Below are 10,764 nucleotides of genomic sequence, written 5' to 3' on the forward strand. Positions count from 1 at the left end.
GAATAAATCATACTTGTCGCAAAAACAAAAACTTGGCTCTTTCGGTCACCCTCCTACCTCCCCTTGAATTGGTCAGGAAGTATGGCTGAGCAGTTAATGTTAGCGACTGCCGATTCTCATCATTTTCTTATTCCAAAGTGCTGCTTAGCCCATCCTGCAAGCTGATTGATTGATTTTGCTTTTGCAATTCCCCACAAAATGCTTGTGTCACCGCCTGGCCTTTGCACCCATTGTCAGTGCGCTTAAAGACAGGGTGTTCTGGGGCGCCTGGGTGGCGCAGTGGTTAAGCATCTGCCTTCGGCTCAGGGCGTGATCCCAGCATTCTAGGATCGAGCCCCACATCAGGCTCCTCCACTGAGAGCCTGCTTCTTCTTCTCCCACTACCCCTGCTTGTGTTCCCTCTCTCGCTGGCTGTCTCCCTCTCTGTCAAATAAATAAATAAAAATCTTAAAAAAAAAAAAAGGACAGGGTGTTCTGGGCCTGGCTTCTTACTCATGTATTTTGAGGGTAGATGGCACGCAGATCTTTCTCCACAGCCCTGCGGTCTATTGGGAGGAAGAAGGACAAAGGGACTGAGCTGAATAAGCACAGTGTGGAAAAGAGCAGTGTGATACACACCTGGGGGACTGCCATCGTGCAGACATGTAGACGATCGAGCTGTGCTTGTACAGATGAGTGGACTTCATTCAACACTCAGGACAACCCGTAAGGCAGGCGTCATTATCCACACCTTACAGGTACGAAATCCGAGGCTTAGAGCAGAAGTAACTTGTCAGAGTTCACACAGCCAATAATTAGTGGATCAAACCCAGGGCTGCGGGGCTTCTCAGTCGTTGCTCTTCCCTTTCTGCTCCATTGCCACCTTGCAGGCCACCCTCCTACCCCTCTCCCAGCCTGTTCGTCTCTCATTTCCAGCCACTCACCACCCCCTGCCTCCTGGTTCCACTTCCCCCATCTCTCAGATAGGGAGCATGTCAGGGTTTGCTCTCACTCATGCCTGACTCTCTTCAATGTCCCTCATAGGGCCTCCATCCTCTCTCTAGGTTTTAAGGAAATTATTGCTAAACCCCAGGGGGCCAGCCAGCTGCGGGAACTTAAATGTTCCAGACCTATCACAAAGCACAGGTCAGAGTTGTCGCTGGCCTTCTTGGAAATGCGAGTGGCATCCAGCCCACCTTCCTTGTCACCTGCACCTGGGCGTTCAGATCACACGTGGGTTGGAGGCCAGACTGATTCCTGGGCTGTGCCTCCTAAGGGCTGTGCAGTCTTTATGCTTTGCCTCGCAGCGCCCCCTGTCTGCAGTGGCTGGGAGCCCATTTGGGCATCATGGTGTCAGGATGCTGTAGCCACTTCTAGGTCACTCCTAAGTTTCCCCTGGCTCCAGACCCTGAAATTCTCCCTACCCTCTGCCTCTCTGCCTGACGTATGAAGACAGATTTTTCCTTTACAATCTTCTCCCTGATGGCTCTCGGTCCTTCTTGGGATCCGGTGTCCTTAGCCACTGTGGTAGCCATTGTTTGGGGCTGCCGAGGTTGTCCTCCACCCTCCTCCCAGGGTGGGCCAGAAACTAGCTCCGTCCAAACCGCAACACCCCATCCCTGGGCACAGTGACTGGTTCCCGGGTAGGATAAGCCTGCGACCCAAGCTGGGCCAATCACAGACTTGGACTTGGTCAATCCTTGAACTTGAGGCGGGGGAGGGGAACATTGGCTTTTGTGAGGATGCCATCATTGGTCATCATTCCAAGTGGACAAAGAATCAGTCACACCTGCAGTCCCTGTCTGTCCCCCATCTTTCCCTGTTATATGAGTCCATAAAATTTCTTCTTATAGTTGATTTTTATGCATTTTTAACATAAAACTTACCATCTTACCCATTGTCAAGAGTACAGTTCGGTGATAACACATGCACATTGTGCGACCATCACCACATCCACCCCCAGAACTCTCCTCATCTTGCAAAACTGAAACACTACACCCATCAAACACGAACTCCCTGTCCCCTCCCCTCAGCCCCTGGCAACCGTCGTCCTAGCTTCTGTCTCTACAGATTTGACTATTCCAGGTCCCTCACGTAAGTGGAGTCACACGGCATTTGGCCTTTTTGTGACTGGTTTATTTCACTGGGCATAGTGTCCTCAAGGTTCGTCCATGTCGTAGCAGGTGTCAGAATTCCCTTCCCTTTTTAAGCTGACTTCCGTTGAATGTCCATATCATATTTCGTTTATCCGCTCATCCATCGATGGACATTCAGGCTGTGAATGGTACTGCTAAGAACACGAGAGTACAAAAGTCATTGATTTTGATGTCACGTGACGAAAGGGAGCCCGGATAATCGAAAGTCATACGACTTGTAGGCAGCGTCTCCAGAATTAGAATCCAAGTTTGTCGGACTCCAGAATCATTGACAAGAGCCCTTGGTTCGCAAGCTTGAACCATTCTCAGCCGCCATCATGAATTTGTTACAGCCATTCACTACCTGTGCTATTCCTAATGTTTTCTTAAATGTACCTTTTTCATGTTTTTACTTGAATATAGTTTATATCTAAGCAATAATATCCATGGCATCGTGTTTTTGATATGTTATTTATAAAAGTTCCTCATACACATGAAGATAACTATAAGTGTATCAACATGGTTCCTCCAGGTGCCACCTACATTCATCTGTTGTACCATCAGCGTATGTTTGCCACACCTTGAAAAACGTGGCCTAGAACATATTATAGTTTGAAGATGAGAGAGGCACCCCTGGGACTCTTGGTTTAAGGACATATGTGGGGATCAGCTTCTCCTTGCCCGGTTTTCTGGCTCAACAACCACCCCTCCCCCACCCCTCTCCCCTTAAATAGATGAGAATAGGCTGGAGATCCATTTGCAACAAAGGCAGGGAAAAGTGGTATCCTCGCCAGCAACACCTTAGAATCCCACTGGTGGACAACCTTCAGAAGTTCCGTAACGACCTTCCCAGCCCACGGGAAACCTTCCCTGGAGCACCCACAACATGGTATCCAACTTCACCTTGGACAACTATGGTAACTGAGATCTCACTACATTTCCTGGCTTCTCAAGCCTGAGTTCTGTCCCCAGGGCCACCAAGAGCAAGTCTTTCCTCCTTCCCCTGGCTACCTAATTTTGCACTTGTCAAAACTCTTTTATAAGTCTCAATCAGACCACACCTCCCTTCCAATATTTATACCTTTTTTTCTTGTCCAATTGCATTAGCTAATACTTCCAGAGAATAATGTTAAGTAATAATGATGGCAGGGGCACCTGGGTGGTTCAGTCGCTTAAGCATCCAACTCTTGATTTCAGCTCCAGTCATGATCTCAGGGTTGTGAGATCAAGACTGGTGTCAGGTTCCGCACTCAGTGGGGAGTCTGCTTGAGATTCTGTCTCTCCCTCTCCCTCTGCCCCTCCCCCTAACGCAGCCGTGCGCGCACACACTCTCTCTCTAAAATAAGTAAATAAATCTTTAAATAATAATAATAATAATGACAGTGGACATTTTAATAGTATTTAATGGGAATGTTCTCATTTTTCATCTTTAAGCATGTTTACCTATGAAGTAGCTATCAACGGAAATAATCACATTCATAAAGTTATGTCAAGAAACATCCTTCAGTTCTTCAGTGTTTACTCCACACTGGAAACTTATGAGATAGATACTATGACTGTTACGACAAGTTTACAGATAAGGGGCTAAAAAAAAAAGTAACTTGGTCAAAGTTATACAAGTAATAAGAATCAGATTCAGCATTTAAACTTGGCTGCTTGCATGGGCAGAGCCCATCCTCCTGACCCTATACACCCCATCATTTTACATAGTAGATATTGTTATTAGCACAATTTCACGGATGAGAAAGTAGAAGAGAGGTTAAGTGATTCGTCCAAGGTCAAACCGCTTGCTAGTATATCCCCCTCATGCATAGATAGGGCAGTCTTAGAGTTCACCTCTACTGCACACTGGGTTAATTTCTTCCGCATGCGTTGTGATTTCTCTCTCATCCGTCTTCCATTTCACTATCATGTCAACTACACCTTGATACAACTCTACTACAATCATGAACTCCGCAGTGTTATTTTTGTCCTTGGTTCCCTTCCTTAGTCCCCACAACCTCCTCTTCAACTCATTCTATTGCTTTGTCTCAACTTCAATCTCTTCTTTCAAAGAGTTCAAGTCATCGTTAATTTCTTGAGAATGCAAAACATTTCTTACCTAATATTTTCTTCAGTTCCTGGGGCGGTCTTCTTCCAGAATGTATACTTTGTCTTTCTTTTGCATGTTATCCTCCCTCTCTCTCGTTCCTTTCTTCTTTGGTTTCTTCCTTTCTTCTTTTTGTCCTGTAGAATTCTTGCATAGGTGCCATATTCGTTGCTTTGCTTTTGCTTACATTGGATCTGGAACATTTATAGCCAAGCCTCCCATTTGCAAAAAGGGTGCAATTCTCCTTTTTGTTTACCTGGGCCTTGTATGCATCCTCCCCTCAGAGCATTAGCTTGAGGGCTGAATGTCACTGGTGTCTATTTTCCCTAATTCCTCTTCAAGCCGCCTGGGACAGAGGGGTTGGAAAAGACTGGGTCCTGGGAAGCCAGTAAATCAGTTGGGTCTTTGTTCTCTTCATCTGTAAGTTTTTCAAAATAAACTTAGTTTTAGAACTGTGTTAGGTTTACGGAAAATTTGTGAAAATAGTACAGAGAGTTCCCACACCCAGTTTCCCCTGCTCTTATTTTTATATGATCGCCTTATTGAGATTTAATTCACAAGCTACAAAATCCACCCATATTGAGTATATAATTCAACAATTTTTAGTACTCATTCACAGAATTGTGCAACACAGACAATTCTAGAACACTTTCATCACTCCAAACAGAAACTCCAGTACTCTCCATCCTCAGCACTCCCTCTGCCCTGTGCAACCGCGGAACTATTTTCCATATCTATGAATTTGCCTACTCTGGACTTCTTCATATAAATGGAATCTTAGAATATGCGCTTTTGTGTCTGACTTCTTTCACTTAGCATAATCTTATCAAGGTTCATCCATGTTGTGATGTGTGTCAGTATTGCATTCTTTTTGTGGCCGAGTAATATTCTGTTCCGTGGACATACCACTATGTTTACCCACTCGTCAGCTGAGGGACATTTGGATCGTTTCTACCTTTCGGCTTTTGTGAATAACACTGCTAGGAACGTTCGTGCACAGATTTTTGTGTGCACAGATGTTTCAAGTCTTTGGGGTACTACCTGGGAGTGGAATGTCCCGGTCATAGCATAACTCGACATTTAACACTTTCAGGAACAGCCAGACTGTTTTCCAGACCAACTGTGCCATTTTACATTCTCACCAGCCGTGTATGAGGGTTTGAATTTCTCCGCACCCTGTCAACACTTGATATCTGTCTTTTAAAAAATTGTAGCCATCTTAGTGAGTGTGAAGTGGTATCTTACTGTGTTTTTTTTTTTTTTCGAGAGAGAGAGCATGCATGAGTGGTGGTGAGGGTGGGGAGGAGCAGAGGGAGAGGAACAGGGAGAGAATCCCAAGCAGGCTCCACAGCCAGCGTGGAGCCCAATGCGGGGCTTGGTCCCCGACCCAGAGACCATGACCTGAGGAGAAAACTGAGCCACCAGATGCCCCTCTTACTGTGGTTTTAATGAGCATTTCCCTGATGGCTCAGGATGTGGGCATCTTTTCATGTGTGTATTTCCTTTATGTGTCTGCTTTGAATTAAAGGTCTGTTCAGTTGTCATTCTGTTTTTAAAACAATGAAGCTCCTCTTTTGCATATAAGGATACCCCATCCTGTCTGGAACTTTCCTAGTTCTACAGGGGTTGCCCTGCTAAAACCCACCAGTCACTTAGGTCTGAGGGTCTCCAGTTTTCGTTTGCTTCCACTCTGCTCGGCCTTTGTTTGCCGTCAGAGATTATGAACACAGAGTACTTATCACATGCGTATTTTCTCCCTGACGCCCGGGAGGGGAAAGCACATGTCAGCAGTTCTTCCGTCCCCATCTCAGACGCTCTTTATCCTTAATGGGAGACAAATACCAGGTGTTTTGGTGCCATCTGGACACCCGCAAATCCACATTCCTTTTTCCACCAAACTGGGGGGGAACCTGAGTTTTTTAGACTTCTGTTCGCCCAGCTTCTATCATGGAACCACTTTCACAAAACAAGGCACATATCTATTCCTGGAATCTTCACCCAGTTTGGTCCAAATCATTGCATCTCAGGGGTCATCTTCATGAAGGTGGTTTTGGTTGAGACCCTGGCTGCGTGTCTGGTGACCGGTTCCTTACTCTCTGTACTTCCTTTGGGCAGTCTCAATATGCAAAAGGAACTAAAAAGAGCAATGGAGATGCTGTGATGCTGATTGTGCTTTAAGTTTTGGAGACTTGGGTGTGGAGTAAAAACCCAACCAGGATTCAAAGTGTGAAAATCAACTCAGACTGAAAACAACAAAAGATGTCCTGCCGTGCTTCAGGCTGGGGGATGGACAGAGACCGGCCAGCTGCCCCCTTCACCGGAAATCCTGGTTTGCCCAAGGTCACACAGCAGTTGTGAGTAATCGCCCTCTCTTTGAGCGACGATCGCTTTCTCACTTATGAGCCCCCCAGAGCTGTGCTGCAGTCTGGATTTATTCCTGGGGCTAGCCAGTTGCTAAGCCACCCTCCCCTCATGAGAGCCCATTGCCCCCTGGTTAATCCCTGTTTCTCCTCATCCTGCCTCAGAAACAGCCACCGATCCAGAACAGACCCCTACTTCCCTTGGAGCTTTCCAGAACCCTTCAGAGGGAACCCTTTGAAAAGGCACTTCCCCTGCCTCTTGTCCAGTGGCATCCCATACTTCCTCGCTGCCCTAATAAATTTTATTTTATCAAACCACAGCCTTGTCCTCTGCAGTCTGTGGCTTAGACTGTAAAAGTTGGCATTAAATTCGGGTAGCACAGTTCTGTTTTTTTCCATTCGGCTCTGGTTTGCATCAGAGATCATTAACCCGGAGTCAGGATTGCTTAGGCTCTTTCCTCCCGCTAGTAGAAAGGGGGGCAGTCTATTAGCTGCTCTCCCAGATCTGTTCACTTCTGCTAAGATACGGGTGGGCCTCCCAACCTGGCTGCCCGTGCAGGAAGGTGGGCAATCATCTAGCCCCAACCATGGACAGCGCTTGGGTGAAAGGCTGGTGATCAGTGTGCACATCCCAGGGCCTCTCCCCACACCCTGCCAGGGAACAGCCATGGTGGCCCTTGGCCTTGCCCCCAACTGGCCGGCTATCCCAGGGGAAGTGCCTCCTTGCTTTGGGCCTCCATTCACCCCTCAGCTCATGAAGGCCCCTTCTTCCCACTTGGACGGTCTACAATCCTAAGTTCAAACCATAGAATTAAGTGGGGTTCCCAGCAATAAAAATCACTGATGTTTGGTAAAGGCTCTCCATGTCCCTGGCACTATGCTTAGCATTTTTTACTCACTAACCCATTTGTCCTTATAACTATGAGATTAAATATTATTATCCGGTTTCTAGGTGAGAGAACTGAAGCAGAGAAGGGTTAAGTGAGTTAGCCTAGCCAGTAGGGGACGGCCTGCACATTTAATCAGCAGAGCACGCTGTTTCCCGAGAATCATGGACAGATCAAAGACGACAGGGGTGCCTGGGTGGCTCAGTCAGTTGAGCATCTGACTCTTGATTTCGGCTCAGGTCGTGACCTCAGGGTCAGGGACGGAGCCCCACACTGGCTCCACACCCACTGGGGAGTCTGCTTGAGATCTCTCCCTCTTCCTTGCCCCTCCCCCCACCCACTCTCTCTCTAAAATAAATAATCTTTAAAAAAAAACCCAAAAAACAATGGAAGCACAGAGAGAGATGTGCTCCCCTCAGTCACACAGCCAGAACTCAGGCCCCCTGGCTCCCAGGCCCCTCTTTCTAGAGCTGCTAGCAGCAGCCCGTGCAAACTGGTGTAGCCAAGGCAAAGGGAGGGCTCTCCTCGCAGGGCCCTAGCCCTTTACAGAAACCTGACCTAGAGCCGCATGTGCTGCTCTCAGGTGGTGGAGGAGGACACGAGGGGCTTCAGGAAAAGGTGCTGGTGGCTCTGGAAGGGTCCAGGGCAGCCCATCTTGGCCAGCTCAGCAGACCAGAGATGGCAGGTGGCCAGAGGACCGAACCCTGACCATCGGTAGGTGCTTTTGACCTTTGGAGTATACTTCTTGGTACAATTTAAAAATCAGGGTTTGGGGTGTCTCTTGAAACATCAGAAGCTATGAGAACACCGGAGCCATGTTCTGCCCGCCATAGTCCCAACTCGCCATAGTCCCTCCCTTCATTCACAAGATTTATCCTGAGTTCGAGAGCCCTGCTCCGGCCACGTGCTGTCCATCACAGGCGGTTCTGCTTCTTCCGTCGGCTCCGCTCGTCGGCGCCTCCGCACCCCATCCCCTTCTGCTCTGCCTCCACAGCCAGGCCTCAAGGCCCTGAGACGGTCTGCATGCTCCTGGCTCCATGGCCCGGTGAGCTTTTAGTTCAATGCCAAGCCCTAGAGAGGGGAAGGTTTGACCCACGGTCACGGATCAGGGAAGATCTGCGTGAAGTGTATGTCCTTGCATTCTGAATTACAGAAAATGAGCACCAGGGGATCCAACTCCATTCACTGCCAAAGGTGTTGATTGACCGCCTAGTTTTATCTAGGGGCTGGGACTCTCGTGCCCGGACCACGATCCAGGTCTGCAGTTACGCGGTGGCGTGGAAGGACAGTGTCGGTGGCTTTTGAGCCGGGCTCAGCCCCTCATCGTATGACCTTCCGCAGTTATCGCATCACTTTCTTGGCTTCTGCTTCCACAGAGCTGCTCCCGGCGCGAGCACCAGATTGAGCAGTAAGTGGGTTATCTAGACTCAAGCCCTTTTGGCCAACGCTGTCACTTACTGGGATAACCGAGGCGGTCCTGCATACGGGATTCCAGGTACGTGTTTTGTCAACCACGTGGCCTCTTCAGCTGCCTATATGGAGACTACCTCTACCATTCGCTGGCTGTGTGACTTTAGGCAAGTGAGTCAACCTCTCTGAGTCTCAGTTCTTGATCTATGAAACGGGCATGATAAGAGCACCAACTTCATAGGGTTGTTGTAAGGATTTAGTGAGCTATTAGGGGAAGGGCACAGCACCGTGCCTGGCGCATAGTACGTGCTAACAATGTGAGCAATCTCTTCCCTACACTCAAGCACTCATTTCCAGAGATTAGTCTAGAATGAAAGCAAGTTTCTGATGGCGTGCATGGAGATGCCCAGGTGTGTATGTGTGTGTGTGTGTGTGTGTGTGTGTGTGTGTGTGTGTACCCATGCACAGACCTGCATATGTCTAGAAGGATAACCAAATGCTTAACAGTGGTCACTGCTAAGTAGAAAAATGGATACTTTTTTCTCATTAGGTTTTTGGATTTGTTTTCAATAACAAGCATGTCATTTCTTATGTAATTTTTTTAAAGAAAAAGACTTGAGGTGTAGGTCCTGGGATTTCCTAGACAATAGGAGCTGGGTCCCTGGGCACTGCCCCAGCCATCATCCCCAGCTTCTCTTCCCTCTACCCTCATGGCCAGCCACATCTCTGCCCTCCCCCACGCCCTCAGGCACCTGGAGCGAGGCAGGGAGCAGGAACTTCTCAGAACAGCCCTTGGGATTCTCCGATCAGATGGTGCAGAATACCCATCGCCTGCGTCTCTCTGGTCCGGGGGCTTAGCCGCGTCCTTTCACTCCTTGGCCTGCGAGGGACAGGGCCCAGAGACTCTGGGGCTGGACCCTCACCTGGGTTCCCATTCCAGCTCTGAATGCTTTCCTTGGGCAGGTCCCTTTACTTATCAGTCCATCAGTGTGCACACGTATAAAGTGGGTGAATAAAACTGAAATTATTTGGTGAAAGCACCTTGCAAACTACCAGCGTCAGACCCAAGGGCAGTATTACCACTCGTGGTGGAAAACAGCATCCCAGGCTCCTGGTCCGGAGCTCCTACCCAGCATTCAGTCCCATGTGGCTCTGTGACCCTCTGTCCCCCTGCCATGGCATTCCAGAACACACATCATTGAACCCTCTCAATTCCCATAGTTTACAAATTTCTGGGGCTCCTGCAGACAGAATCTCAGGCCCCTCTGCCTCTGCCCCCCGCTCAGCCCCTCACGCTAACCCAGATGCAGAATTTGGCTCCTACACAAATTGCAATGACGAATCCACAGGCTGGAGCCTTGACACCCCCCAGAGGGCGGCCCACTCAGAATCCTTGCAGGGCTGAGAGCCTCTCTTACTGGCCTGTGCCCTCCTTCCACCTTCTCCGTCCCCACAATGTGATCTCGTCCCAGGCTTCACCTGCTCCCCCTCCCCAGCCCCTTCTGGGTGGGCACGGCTGCCTCCACTCAGCCAGAAGCCTCCCTGGTCATCTGTGGAGTTCCTGGACATCCACAGCCAGGAGCTGGCACCCTGCTGAAGTCACTCCTGTCTGCAGCTGCCCCGGACCCCGGGGAGGAAAGCCAGGCCATGTCCCTGCTGCAGGCGGGTGCAACAAAGTGGCAGAGGCTGTGCCTGCTGGCCCCGAGGGACACCCACCTCCCCGGAGCTATGCCCCTCCTGCCGCACTGCACTGAACTCAGCCAGGGCCAGAGCTGCGGGATAGCTGAGACCACAGCCGGCCTGGAGTAGTTCCACACCTGCCATGTCACCGACCTTGTAGGGCCTAGTCTCACCCAGGCTCCCAGCATCTGCTGCTTTTCCCTTCTGGCTCCTTCCTCTTTCCC

The sequence above is a fragment of the Ursus maritimus genome, unplaced genomic scaffold (genome assembly GCF_017311325.1).
Source record: "Ursus maritimus isolate PB19 unplaced genomic scaffold, ASM1731132v1 scaffold_7, whole genome shotgun sequence".
NCBI lineage: Eukaryota > Metazoa > Chordata > Mammalia > Carnivora > Ursidae > Ursus > Ursus maritimus.